The sequence below is a fragment of the Manis javanica genome, chromosome 7, assembly GCF_040802235.1.
Source record: "Manis javanica isolate MJ-LG chromosome 7, MJ_LKY, whole genome shotgun sequence".
Taxonomy (NCBI): Eukaryota; Metazoa; Chordata; class Mammalia; order Pholidota; family Manidae; genus Manis; species Manis javanica.
In genome coordinates, this window is record NC_133162.1 from 116,735,849 (window position 1) to 116,749,040 (window position 13,192).

At 38.9% G+C, this 13,192-nt stretch overlaps 1 long non-coding RNA gene across 1 annotated transcript in view; it reads right to left on the minus strand.

Annotated features, from left to right (window-relative positions):
* Positions 1-13,192, minus strand: part of LOC108391909 (uncharacterized) — a 146,066-nt gene that overhangs the window by 39,228 nt on the left and 93,646 nt on the right. The window lies entirely within an intron of this gene.

Here is a 13,192-nt window from a genome sequence, read left to right on the forward strand (position 1 = left end):
GCACAATCTTCTCCTTTATTCAAGCAGACATGCTATCACTGAATACTTCAGAATGTTGAGTTCCCTTTGCGGGAAAGGCACACAAGTAAGATTGGGAGTAGACAGACAAAACTGAATCTTTTGCAATATAGCAATATTATTTGCTGAAGCATCTACTCTGTGATCATTTTACTAACCAGAATCAAAACTTTTTCCTATGTTCTATTTCCTTATGAGTCATCAATGATAAAGCAAAGAACTTTGAAGGTAGTCAACAGCCAAGCAAGGGAACTAAAAAGGGAGAGAGAGATGTAGAAGAAAAGAAACAATAACAAGCACTGTGTAAGTGTCAAGTTAAAACCTTGGAGGAAAGCATTGTGTTGCATTACAAATACCTTGAGAGATTGGGTCTTCTATTGACTATGAGAATTCTCAGTATTCTATTATAATCTTCTATTGTCTAAATCAGACACATCTCCTACCACAAAACAAGTTGTGTCTGGCCTTTGGTACCACAACTGGAATAATGCAAGGAAAGGTTTCAGCAGACATCACTGAACATTTTCTCATACTTTTCAGGATGTTAGTTATATTTTCTTATTTCCTGGATCCAAAAGGATTTCTTTTTAATTAAAGTGTAAGGATGTTTTCTGTTCATCCTTTGAATTTCTTTGGTCCACCAGCAAGTTATAATGATGCTAAAGAAGTATTTCTATCATTCTGAATGTAAGCCATAATTTAGAAATAACCCTCCATTGCTTTGGACAAGGTCTCCAGCTGCATAAACTTCAGTCTGAAAATAGCAATAAAGCCGAATTAACACACATGTTATCAAATAAACATGTTTGTATAATCTGAAGTATGATAATCATGTAACCAAATAGATGGGAAATGCCAGAATCTGTATTGATATATATTATTAAGTTTATATTATATTGATTAATTGCTCTTTACCTTAATGTGCCTGCTTCCTTGATTTTGAACATCCAGTGAGGTATTTAAAAAAAAAAAAAAAACCCAGGCCCCATTCCAGATCTAATGAATCAGAATTTCAGGAAGTTATAAGCACTTGGGAAATTTTTTAAAGCTCACCAAGTGATTCTGAAGCCCAAAAAAGGCTGAGAACTACAAGGCTGGACATGTAGTTTAAGAAGTAGGTCTTCTACAATATGAGAAGCAAATGGATTTTCCATCTTTCCAAGATTCCAAGCAGAAGGATGGGGCAGGGTTAAACTCTCCTGGCAAAAACATGACTTAAACCTCGAAGAGAAGGTACAACAAAAGTAGGCTAAATAATTTTGAGATTTCTCTGTAAAGATCACCCAAACATTTTCCCCAGTTTCCTCTATTTTATTATCCTTCTAACTCCCATTGTCCTCTCCAACCTTGACCATTCTTATGACTCAACAGAATACGTCTACTCCAGGCACATCATCTATTTTACAGCAGTGCTTTGGGTAGACAATTTGTTCAAGAATTTCACCTTGCAGATAGGTTAACTGGCAGAGGAGAGAAGAACAGAAGAATATTAAACTGTCAAATGGAATCACATTAAATTGATGAGTTCCCAGAATGGAAAGCCTATTGCACCCCTCACAATTTTCCAGTTATATTAAAGAAAGTTTGAAGAAGAAAAATCTAGAAAAAAAAGAATCAAATTCTCCGAATATATGACCACAAGGTGATAAAGAGTTATACTGAGTTATGCCATAAATAGAAAAGAAAAGGGAAATGGTTCTACAAAAAAAAATAGTACTTGCTAACATCACCAGTGTGGGAATATGCCAATTCTCTAGTTAATTTGACAACAGAGTACAAAATATCTAAGACAAAGTAATCTCTTTGCTTATTTATCAATCTAAGAAGAGTATCTTCTATATTCTGGCACTGGGCAAAGCGTTTAACCAATATGCCACTCCATGATGTATTTACTGTCCCTACATTACAAATGATGAAAATGGGGCATAGAAGAGTAACTTAACAGAGGCCAAATAATTAGAAAGCAGCAGAAACAGGATGCAAAGCAAGGCAGTCTGGCCCCAGAGTCCATGAAGTTAACCCACATGGTCTATTGCCTCTCATCTGTTTACCAAAAACTATATGGCAAAAAAAGTTTATCTATGGGCTCTCCCAACAGCTCATTTCATTCCTTCCTTCCACCGAGCTAGGACATCTTCTTAACTCCCCTTTCTCCTATCAAAGCTTATGCATTTCATATTTAATTTCCTCAGGGTCTTGATGTCTACTGGGTCATAGAATCCACACCAAGGGTCGACAAAGAGAAATGGCTTAACACGCTATCTCTTTAAAGATAATGGGTTTCCACTTAATCACAGGCTGTTAATGCTTAACTCAAAACAGTAGTTTCTGTGGGATTCTGGCCACTGATGCCCCTTGTAAGCAACTTTGGTATAGAATCTGTATCTCACTCATATATGTCTTCTTAGCAGCCAGCACAGTTCCTGGGGCAAAACTCAGTCCTAATGCAAAGTTTATTGGATTGTAAAAGCAGGCCAGGATGCTCCTGCAATATCCCACACAGGCCAACTTCTTCCACAGAAGGCTAGCTGGCCTATCTAATATAAGCTCTCAGAGCTCCTTCGGGCTCACATGACTAAGCTACCTCTAAAATGGAACATGATGGCTATGAAACTCTTTTTTCTTCTCATTAAAGTAGGCCACATATGTTATACAGGAGGGAGATTGCTATAGGCAACCACACTCCAGCCATTCATAAGGAAAGAGAATAGACTCTGGTGCCTTTAGCAAGCGGATGCCTAGACAAAAGGTCTTGATCATGGGTCACTGCTGGAGTGTACCAACCTGTAGGTGCAGGACAACATGGAATTCTGGATCCCCAGGGGAATCTACAGGTTAAAAAAGAACAGTTTGCTGAAAGCAAAGAGGGATCTAAAATGGGAAATGGGAAAATGGCTTTGTAGCTTCACAGGGATACATCTATGGAAAGTTCCTAGTGAGGCAGATTATATATATCCCAAGATAGCACCACATGATCTCTGATTCCACAAGTTCTTCTTATAGTGTGACATTGACATTCCTCCTCAAAAGGTGAGCCTGTGTTCCTTCCCCTTAAATCTGGGCAGGCCTAAATCTCCCATGGAAGTGATACTATGTGACTCCAAGGCTAGGTCATAAAGGGTGAGACAACTTCTTCCTGGTCCCCCTGTGACACTTAATACTTGGAACTAGGCTATTAGGAAGCCAAGGAACCACATGGAGATGCACAGATATGTGTTCCAGCCAACAGCCTGGCTGACAGAAGCAACCACCAGACATGTGAATGAGGAATCCTCAAGATATCTCCAGCTCCCCCTACCATCTGACTCCAAACACATGAGACACCCCAAGAAAGAACCATTTAAATCAGCCCAATCTATCCTCAGAACCATGAGAAAATAGTAAAATGACTGTTAGCCCTAGGCCATTAAATTTTGGGGTGACTTGTTATGCAGCACTAGTAATTGAAACTCCCAGCCTGGAAATAGTCTTAGGATCCAATTTCTTACTAAACATGAGAATTAAAGCCCAAAGAAGAGTTCGGTTTTTCTGATAAAGAGAGAGGACTACAGCAGGCCAGAAATTGGGTGGGACTGGCTGATTAACAGCAGCCAGAACAACTCCTTTTCCCTTTCTGTAAGTTCAGAAGTTATAAAGCCTTCCCTGATTGCATGCTGAGTCTGCCCGGAGTGAAGCCACCTCATAGATGATTAGAATGTAAGTGGATAACGAGCCATTTGAATTATCTGCTCTAGTTCAAACACATGCTGTTGCCAATATGCTGTGGCAGCCAGCTAACATCTGAGCATCTTTAATTTAAATTGCATATACTTAACTTGAAATGGCATCTATACTCTGAAACTAAGAATTTACTGTACCATCATCAGATCATAGGAGAAATCATCTTTTCAGGAATTTCCTAAATTTGCCTTTTTACTGCACTCTAATGTGGTAACAGCTTAATGCCTGATGGCACCCAAGTCAAATGTTTCGGAGTATGAGATGTAACTCCTATTCCAATCCGTTTGTTAATACACATGCTGTTTCCTATCTACATATGTGAATGGAGTGATTCTCAGCAGCTTGGGTCTCATTCCATCATAAACAACAAAACTATCTGTAACCTTAAACAATAGACACATTCATAAAGCCAACATTTCACTTATCCAGCTTTATCAGAGATGAAACTTTCAACACAAAAAGTCCAAGGACAGCTGAAAAGAACCAAGTTTGCCATAGAAACTTGAAACTGTACTCAAAATAAAAATAATAAAATTTTAATATAGCATCTGTGGAGCTCAAATTCTAGGCTTGGGATAAAAACAAACAAAAAGCAAATACACCAAAAACATGTGTTAGACCTAGTCATGTTACAGTAACTATTTAAAAACAGATTGGGAGATTATCATATTAAACTGACTTCTTTTCAGCCATCATCCTTCTTGACTGACCTCTGCCATACTCAAACTTGCTGACCACCTAACATTCCCTTCCCCTGTCTCAAGGCTTCCTTTTCTCATAGACTTTTACAACATGCCATTCCCCCTTCTTTTCTTGTCTCCTGAAAGGCAGTTTCTAGAATCCAAACCAACCCAATTCATATCTTTGGTTAGCTCTTCCGCCAGCTAGTATGACTTTTCACAAGTTAAACTATCTAAATATTAACTATTGACTAAATAGTAAATACTAACTAGTCCTTGAAAAGTTGGAATTCCACAGGAGTCTGTTCTCATCTCCTTTTCACTCCTTCTGAACTACTTCATCTCCTTCCAGAGCACCAAACACCTCCAACATGTCAGTGATTCTGCAATCTTGACCGTTCCCCATATCTTCATGTCTCTCTGATGACTGCCCCATCCTAAAGGAACCAAGCCATGACTACTTTGTGTGTCCAGTTTTTGAGGGTAGTTTACATATATCAGAGGTTCTAGAAATGGTCTATAAATACATCCATCTATGGGCTATCAGTCAAGAGATTCTGAGCCAGAAGTCCCTTATGGTCATCTCTTTTGGGAGAATGAGGTTATGATCTGAGCTTTGAGGTCAACCCTGTGACAATCTAGTAGGCTAGGCAAGCCCTCCTCTTGTGTGTCTTGCTATGCTAAGTTTATGCATTCTGCACTCACCTCTCTGCCCTGGGAAAACTGTGTGGACTACATCAAGGGGCTCCCATGCCCTCTAGCTTCTAGTTGGGCTTGGTTAATGGGAACTCCTGGCAGGATATCAGTGAGAGGGAAGACAGAAAGGTCGGCATACTTATTCCCTTGGTTCCTCCCTGTGATGTCACCTCTGCTGATTTCATCCATCCATGAAATAGCACCACTTCTTTCACGGCAGCACTCTTCGAATATTTTTTAATGTGGCCTTCCAGGCCCATGTCATCAGCCCCAGTGCACATCACTAACTAACATATACCTCTGAACACAGTTCCTTCCTTAAACCCACCTCAATTGATTCTAGTTTCCATATGCCATCTGCCTTCTGCTGGAACCCTGACTGAAAAAGCTGCCTGTTTAGTAGCATTGATTTTTCCCTTAAAAAAACTACAAAACTCACAAGAGAAATTAAAGAAGACACCAATGAAAGGAAATACATCCCGTGCTCATGGATAGGAAGAATTAATATTGTCAAAATGGCCATCCTGCCTAAGGCAATCTATAGATTCAATGCAATCCCTACCAAAATTCCAACAGCATTCTTCAACAAAGTGGAACAAATAGTTCTAAAATTCATATGGAACCATAAAAGACTCCAAATAGCCAAAGCAATCCTGAGAAGGAATAATAAAGCTGGGGGATTATGCTTCCCAACTTCAAGCTCTACTACAAAGCCACAGTCATCAAAACAATTTGGTACTAGCACAAGAACAGACCTATAGATCAATGGAACAGAATAGAGAGCCCTGATAAAAACACAAACATATATAGCCAATTAATATACAATAAAGGAGCCAAGGACATACAATGGGGAAATGACAGCCTCCTCAATAACTGGTGTTGGCAAAACTGTAGAGCTACATGTAAGAGAAAGAAACTGGATCATTGTCTAACTCCAACACAAAAGAAAAATCAAAATAGATCAAAGACCTAAATGTAAGTCATGTGACCATAACCTCTTAGAAGAAAACATAGGCAAAAATCTCTTGAATATAAACATGAGCCATTTTTTCCTGAACATGTCTCCTTGGGCAAGGGAAACAAAAGCAAAAATGAACACATGGGACTATATCAAACTAAAAACTTCTGTACAGCAAAGGACGCCAACAGCAGAACAGAAAGGCATCCTACAGAATGGGAGAATATATTCATAAATGACATATCCAATAAGAGATTAATATCCAAAATACATAAAGAACTCAGTCGCCTCAACACCTAAATAGCCAATAACTCAATTAATAAATGAGCAGAGAATCCAAACAGACACTTCTCCAAAGAAGAAATTTCAGGTGGTCAACAGGCACATGAAAAGATGCTCCACATCGCTAATCATCAGGGAAATGCAAATTAAAACCACAATGAGATACCACCTCACACCAGTTAGGATGGCCAACATTGAAAAGACAAGGAACAACAAATGCCAGGGAGGATACGGAGAAAGGGGAGCCCTCCTACACTGCTGGTGGGAATGTAAATTAGTTCAACCATTGTGGAAAGCAATATGGAGGTTCCTCAAAAAACTAAAAATAGAAATACCATTTGACCCAGGAATTCCACTTCTAGGAATTTACCCAAAGAAAACAGGATTCCAGATTCAAAAAGTTATATGCACCCCTATGTTTATTGCAGCACTATTTACAATAGCCAAGATGTGGAAGCAACCCAAGTGTCCATCAGTTGGTGAATGGATAAAGAAATGTGGTACATATACACAACAGAGTATTATTCAGCCATAAGAAAACAAATCCTACCATTTGCAACAACATGGATGGAGCTAGAGGGTATTAATGCTCAGTGAAATAAACCAGATGGAGAAACACAAGTATCAAATGATTTCACTCATTTGTGGAGTATAACAATGAAGCAAAACTGAAGGAACAAAATAACAGGAGACTCACAGACTCCAAGAAGGGACCATTGGTTACCAAAAGGAAGTGTGTGGGGAAGGTGAGTGGGGAGGGAGGAAGAAGGGGATTAAGGGGCACAGGATTAGTACACATAATGTAGGGGGCGGTCACAGGGAAGGCAGTATAGCACAGAGAAGACAAGTAGTGACTCTATAACATCTTACTATGCTGATGGACAGTGACTGCAATGGGGTGTGGGGGGGACTTGATAATATGGGTCAATGAAATAACCACAATGTTGCTCATGTGAAACCTTTATAAGATTGTATATCAATGATACCTTAATAAAATAAAGGTGAAAATTACAAAACTGACTTAAAAAATGTATGATAAATATAAAACTATGCTTCAGAAAAAGGAAAAAAATATTATCCATAATCCCATCATACTATTAGAATGTTGATCTATTGCTCTGCAGTATTTCTGATACATATTTAACATAGTTGTAATTAGGCATTTATAAAATCTTATTTTTCATTCAAAATTATAAAATAGCATTTTCCATTTTGCTAAATAATCTTTACAAATATCATCTTTAAAAGCTGCATAATATTCTATTAAGCGGATGTGCTACAATTTACGTATTTTTTCTCATATTATTGAAATGCCCTTTCAAATGACCTTTCCAATGCATACATTCACACATACCATCACACATATGGCGATTTTCCTTTCCATTTCTGTACTAGCTTTGCTAGAGGGCAATTTACAAAATTTACATATGTTCTATAAAACAAAAGTGTTCATGTTCAGAGATTTCTCCTTTGAAAAAGATTGCTAGTCTTGTGCAATGCAAACCACAATGGACATGAAGTCAGAAGTCCTCAGTTCAAAGCCCAGACTTTTTGCTGCAGTCCCTATGACCATGAATACTTCCTAGAAGAGGTTAAACAGTTAATTTCTAAGGCTCCTTCAAATATCATTTCCTCCAGAAATGATTCAAACAAGGGTCATAGTCATAAAGATAAGGACAATGGGAAGTCTGTCAGTCTTTAGTTTGGAAGGCTGAGGTCTTAGAGATCACCTGGTTTAATGCATTCTCTTCTGGTTCTTAGCACTCTGAGACAGCCCCATCTTGCATATGAGGAAGCTGAGAATCATGGGGCCCTGTGACTTGCTGAGTCACAAACAGAACATTGTTATGGAGATAGCACTCTCCCCATGCCTGGTGACTCCTGCTCCAGGGCAGTGTTCAGTGTTCCCAGTATACCTCTTAAGAAGAGCATTTAAATATCTACCAACCTGCCTTGCTCATTTTTAGGATGTAAGTCCTTCGCCTCCAAGATCACGGTTTATCACATAGCAGTTACTTAACCTTCCTCATCATGCTTTTGCATTAGTTGGTATCACTGATACTGTCCCATGACTGCATGAGAAATTGCTAACAGTAAAAAGTCCTTATGAAAAATCAGAAGTGAATGAAGATTGTTCACATAGCTTTTTCCAGTGTTCAAAGAACCTGGAGACAGAGGGGAAGCATTTGAGAACGGTTAGGGGGAAATGAAAGCTAAAAAAACAAAATATAGATGGACAATGTAAAGTTGAAGGCACTGGGGAGAGGGGGGAGCACATCAGATACGGATGATGTGTTAAAGTTTCCCGGCTGCTGCCCCCTCCCAACCTGAAAAATGTGCCTTAGGCTAGCCAGTCCTCGCACCGCTGTAAATCTAAGCTCTGCCTCCCCCTACCTTCTTTAAAAACTCGCTGCCTGCCCTGCGGAGTGTAACATCCCTGGCCTGTGAGAGCCAAACCGTGGAACATCACCCAGGAATTTGCGTTCAAATAAACTACCTGGCCCTTTGTTGCCTCTCTTTGCCTGCTTATTTCGGCTAGAATTTATCTTACAGACAACATTGAAAGTACACTAATAGAAAGTGGGTCCTCAAACCCATCACTGCCCAGTTCTGCAGACACTCTGAATCATCAACAACAATCTGCTCATTATGCCATCCATACAGCTTTTCAAAGGAACTGTCTCATACATTATCTCATTTTCTTCTCATAAAACTCCTTGAGGTAATTACAGCAAGATGTCCCACTGAACAGAGAAAGAAACAGAAGTAAGATGATCTGACCTTGGCACACATTTCTTGACATACAATTTAGTTATCCCCAACAGAAATTAGGCAAAGTAGATGAGTACCCTAAAATCAGACCATTCCACTCTCTCTAGGGAGGGTCTTCAGAGCATAGCTGGCTGGCTAGAATCTGGAGTCCCTGGACATACGAAACGTGAAGCCCCACATGTTTAAGAAGAGACAGCCTGAAACAATACTTTCTAGTTTTCTTGGCTACTAAGATATCAACAAAATACAAAGGATATATTCTTCTAAGAACATACCCTTAGAAGAAACAGGAGCCTAAAATGAGCTATAAAGCAGAACCGTCTACTGATTACTCCTAAATAACTATATAGATCTCAAATTTATCGTTTACAAGGTGCTGGCAAAATGAGAAAGTAGAAGAAGAATACTTAGCGCCCCTCAACTTTGTTCAACTACAGGGTGAGAACAAGAAGGGACCCCGAAAGAACACTGAATTTAACCACTTCAGTCTTGATTTCTGCATTCTCTATCTTTTCTGTCCATACATCCCCTCATTCCCACACCCGATGTCCATGGTCCCTCAGAGACATTGGCAGCATAGCATCATTCTCACCTATCTTGTGTTCATTTCCTAAGACTAGTGTCATTAAAAAACTTCCCTGCCATTGAATAAAGAAGGACAACAAATTGTCCCTCTTAGAGATTACCCATTAGCCATTCTCCCTTGTGATAACAGTATCCCAGTTTGTTGGATGAATCATGATTGTTCTAAACCATTTTTTTCTTCCATATCCTCAACTTCCCAGATCCCTTGCATGTGACTAATTCTACCAGTATAAGGGATAGGGGCCTTCTGTTAAGAGGAATCCTTTTGGCTGTCACTGCTTGGTTTCTTGGCTTTGACATAGCATGAGAACTAAATGCATGAAGTTATGGCCACTATTTTGCAACCATGAGATGACTTATAAAAATAAAAAGCCAGTATCATGAGGATGATAATCCAGAAAGGTAGGGAAAGACTTTATAGTATCTCTGAGCAGACGAACCAAGTTCCAGTGACCGAAATTCCAAACCCCTCTAATATCATACAGATCCTTTGTTAGAAACCATGGTTAGATGGCCTTTTGATTCTTACAGCTGAATGCATCCTGATATACCCTTTTAGATACCATGCAATTTGACATGGGTCCCAAAGCCTCATGTCAAAAGACTAACTAAGGCATTCATTGTGTGGAGCACTAGCAGAGGAGGTCTACAGTTTTCTGAGAAAAGACATCACCTAAATGACCATCACAGGGGGACATGTACTCATTTCTCTCAGCACTGCTGAAGGTTTTTTAAAGAGACCAAAGAAGAAACACATCCCTGTTAGAGAAAGTTGTCATTTAATTAATATCAAAGCAGCAAAAAAGCAGTCTTCCTGTTTCTTTTAACCTTCAAGGACATATATTCTCATTTACCCCAAATAAAGATCTGCCTATTCTCAAAATAGTCCTGAAAACTGAATAGAACACATGTCACAAGCCTCACCACCACCATCAAAAGGCAAATAACTTACTCATCAAAAACCTACAACTTCAGAGAGGCCAACATGCCTCACTATCATTACAAATTTACCTCAGTGTTTTCAGCATCCCGACTGTTCACTCCTTCCTTGAGTTTTTAAGCGGTGCAAGCTGGAAATCTCCCTTTCCCAAATAGATACCTCCATGTTCGAGAGGCTCATGTAAAAACCGTGTTCTTACCAAGGGGAGAGTAGAGTTTCAGAATTTTGAGAAGCTCTCATTCAAAATTTCTTCCGAGGTCACCCCACAACAGTGATTTGTAATTATTCAAGTAGGGGTTTGAACCTTGGTTTCAGGACTGCATATTCCATGTTATTACCTTAAGTGAATTTGCTCCCCTTCAGGGTTCTCTTAATACTTTTCATGGAATGGGATCACTTTCTACCTCTAGTTATAGAATGTATGTGCATTTCTCACATCACTCTGTACAGGACAAGATTTTTGAAGGTAAAACTTTTGTCTTTTTAATCTACTTAGATCCATCAGTATTCAGGTAAAAGCTTTTTATTTATTTAAATTCATTAGGCGTCATCTCCTCTCCTACATCACACATTTATATCTACCACATAGGAAAACGTGGCAGAATACCTGAGTGCAGTCCACCCAGCAGCAGATGGAGAAGTAATTTTCTAAATAAATATTCACCATTCCTGAGAGTGATGTTGAGATCAAATTTCTCTTGCTGAAAAAGTTCAAAACATAGATACAACTGTTCAAGGGCTCAAGTTTACAGTCCCATTCCCAAAAAAAGGCAGTCATGAGATGGTTTCAGATTTAGATTCCTTTGCTAATATGCAATTTTGGAGCTGTGATAGAAACATGTGAACTTTGCACCTCAAACCAGCTGTTCCTTTGCCCCATCTCTTCATTAAACTCATCCCCTGACTCCATCACTCTTGCCTTCTTTGTTGATTTCTGATCCTATAGACTCGAACTTTTTATCCTCCACCACATATCCTCCTGACTTTCTTGATATTTTTATCACATGCTTTTCCTCCCATGTGGGATACTATGAAGTCAAGTGCCTACCTCTTAACAGAGAGACAGAAAGCATTCTCCAACCAGTCTAGCCCTCAATCCCCTGTGGTGTATTCACTGCTTTTGAATTCCACGCTTGAGCTCTTATCATTCCCCAATTCCTCAGGACTTATGTTGATTTCTCAGCAACTGCTTCGGAATAAATTGCATATGGCTCTTTCTTAATCTCAAATGCACAGCTGTCTGTTGTGTTTTCTTCTGTAAAAGGTGGCATCCATACTTTCGGATACATTCCTACTCCCGATATGATACCAACAGGCTATAGACCTTTCAGATACCAATTGTTAAATGTAAAGAAGAGGTAATAGTTAAACATGCATTGTAGGCTCTTTTTCCATTTGTGTGATGCATCTGCTATAATCTATCCATACTCCTTCTTTCACATTCTTATAATGAAATGATTACTTACGGTGTAAATATGAGGCCATGGAAAGATAGAGAGAAGACTAGAACTGTCTGGGCCCCATTGTGTGCTAATCAACAGAACAAATCTCAACAAGTACCCAATAAATAACTTCTTCCAGACATTCCACAAATAATTTAAAGAAATAGGTCATTTTAAGTTGCCATCTTTCAAAAACAGAGCTACTAATACAGAGAATTTATTATATGTCCAGCCAACCCTATGAAGGATAAAGAGAAATATAAGAAGGTCTCTGACCTAAAGTAATTACAAATTATTTGAAGAGATGATGAATGTTTAAGGATAATTCACATGAGAACAAATAAACTCTTCAGCCTTTGGCACGTTCATCATTGGTCCCAACGGGTGCATGTGTGCCAGCAGCCTCCATTCTCTTAGGCACTCTCCTCTCCTCTTTGAGTGTTGGGGGAAAATCCAACAGTATCCAACTTGCTTTAAGCAGATATTCTGAACTTCACCCAGAAGGTCATTTCAGACCTGGTAGTGGTCAGTCCTAATCTTTCAATTAATGGATTTAGTGTTAGACTCAGAAATGTTTTTTTACCTACATGATTTTTAGATTTCCCAGTTCCCACGGTACATCTCGTACAATAAGACTATGTCTCCTCAGGGGAAGGAAAATAACAACTCCCAGATGGGCTCAATGGAAAATCAAAAGCAGACAAACTTTGACTCCTTGGAGTATCAATGTACAAATTCAGACTTATGCTTCATGCTCTTGTTCTTTAGGCCTTTATTGTTTTGTGCTTCCTTCAGGGCACATGGATAACACTTGACTTTTATACAGAAAACTGCTAATTCCAGTTCTCTTTGTGAGTTGAAAAATCCCTTGCTTATCTGCCCTAATCCTTCTTTCATTTTGAATACTGTAAACAAAATTAAATGAAGTTATATAAACAACAACAAAGCACTCTCCAGCTATAACAGATGGATCCAATCCATTTCAGTAGATAATATCTCATAAATGATTCATAGCCATTGCTTTAACCTAGAGCCTTTTGTATTTTGCACATCTAAGTGAATAACCATTAGCAAGCTTTATGCATTGCACTGTGTAAGT